The sequence below is a fragment of the Propithecus coquereli genome, unplaced genomic scaffold, assembly GCF_000956105.1.
Source record: "Propithecus coquereli isolate 6110/MARCELLA unplaced genomic scaffold, Pcoq_1.0 Scaffold422, whole genome shotgun sequence".
Classification (NCBI taxonomy): Eukaryota; Metazoa; Chordata; class Mammalia; order Primates; family Indriidae; genus Propithecus; species Propithecus coquereli.
Genome location: NW_012149975.1, coordinates 2103234 through 2105311, shown reverse-complemented (window position 1 = coordinate 2105311; position 2078 = coordinate 2103234).

Here is a 2078-nt window from a genome sequence, read left to right as displayed (position 1 = left end):
ATACCAATTTGATAGTGAGTACATGAGGTGCTTGTTTTTCCATTCCTTTGATAGTTCACTTAGTAGAATGCATGGTGCCCCACTTTAAAAGCTACACTAGCATCTTTTGAAATTTGGACCTTTGCTAAGCCAGAGCCCCTGTGCCCATACACACATTCAAGGCAAGAAAAAGGAATTCCATTCCAAGCTTCTGTTAAAATAATTTTTTCTGCTTCTTTGAGTTTCAATTTAGGACCAACTATTCATTTTTTTTTAATTCTTAAATTTACACTGTCTTAACTTCTTAATACATCTTTTATTAATTTCTTGTCAGAAAAATTCACAAGTATCTAGTATGGAATTTCTCTCTTTATGTGGTTCATAAATCCTTAATTTTGATTCACAAACTCCGCTTTTCTTTGATAGTTGCCATTGTCTCCATTTTTCCATCCTTTCTTATCATACAGAGGCCAAGAACCCGTATATCTTAGAGGATCTTTCTGACTATTCTGTATGGTACATTCTTCTTTCTGTCTGGCACTAATTCTCTTTCTCTATCACACACAAACACACATACATACCAAAAAATGCATAACTTTTTATATCTCCCTTAACTTGTATTATTTTATCTTACTAATTTAACTATTAAAATCATAAAAAATAAGACAAAGACTGTTCTTACTTCACTTATGCTGTGTCCCTGTGAATATTGAATGTTTATTCTAAGTTACTAGGTTAGCTATAAAGAAACCATTTATTTGGGGATGTATATAATAATTGCAGGGATAGTGAGAGAAAGACAAAAAGAGTTTGCTGAGCTTTGGCTTCATTTGTAACTGGAATTCCTTCTTCATACCCTTCACTGAATGGGGCCAAGACCTCAGATCCAGAAGTAAGCAAGCAAAGTCAAACAACAACTGAGCTTACCATGGGAATGAACTTCTCCGAGAGTGTTTTGGAAGATCCATAAGAATGAACTCAGACAATAGTAAATCTGAAATAAAATCCATCTAGAAGAAGTCATGGTTTAAGAAACTAAACTTTCCACGGTCAAACAAACCAACCTTTCCACAAGAAAAGTCAAAATGTGCTTACTCTTCCAATCAGGCTAGGCTAATAACACAACTTATCCTCCCCTAATTCCTCTCTAAAATGTGCCCCAAAGATGGTTGTCATGTGGATAGGGATTTGACTTATCCACGTGTAGCTCTGGAGCAAATAACTGGGACCAAAAGGAGGAAAGTACAGGGAGACAGACTTCAGCTCATCATAAGAAGTAAGTTAGGAAACATGAGAGTTGCCTAAAAATCAAACAGGCTGCCTCAGGAAATAGTGTTTCAGAAAATACTCGGTGACCTCTTGTAAGGAATGTAATAACAATATTTTTAGGATAAGTGTGTTGAGGAGGAGTCTAGTATTTTTTCCAAGCCCTAATAGTACATGATTTAATCATTTTCCAAATCATCTCTAGCAGTTAGCTGTTTATCTGAATATGTTCTTTCCTGCTAGTACCACTCCATTCATATATTCCTATTGAACCTACTTCTCCCCACAGCTCTTAGGCTAGCTAAGCCCTTGGGATGGCATTTGTAACAACAGGAAGCATACATGACATTTTCTGGCTGGAACAGGTGAAATTCAAATTTCCTTTGCACTATTCCTCAAGGATGTGTTCCAATACATTTTGCTCTGTCCTGCTCCTTCATTGCTTGAGGTTCTCCTGACCTTGGCCTTTTGGCCAGCTGCTGGCTTTGCTTTTCAATAAATTGGTCCTTAAGATGCTTGCTTTCTTAAAGCTGAATAGTACTCCATGGTATACATATACCACAGTTTATTAATCCACTCATGTATTGATGGACACTTGGGTTGTTTCCACATCTTTGCAATTGTGAATTGTGCTGCTATTAACATTCGAGTGCAGGTGCCTTTTTCATAGAGCCACTTTTGCTCTTTTGGGTAGATGCCCAGTAATGGGATTGCTGGGTCAAATGGTAGTTCTACCTGTATCTCTTTAAGGTATCTCCATATTGCTTTCCACAGAGGTTGCACTAGTTTGCAGTCCCAAGAATGGAAAAACAAGCACCACACGTACTCACCAT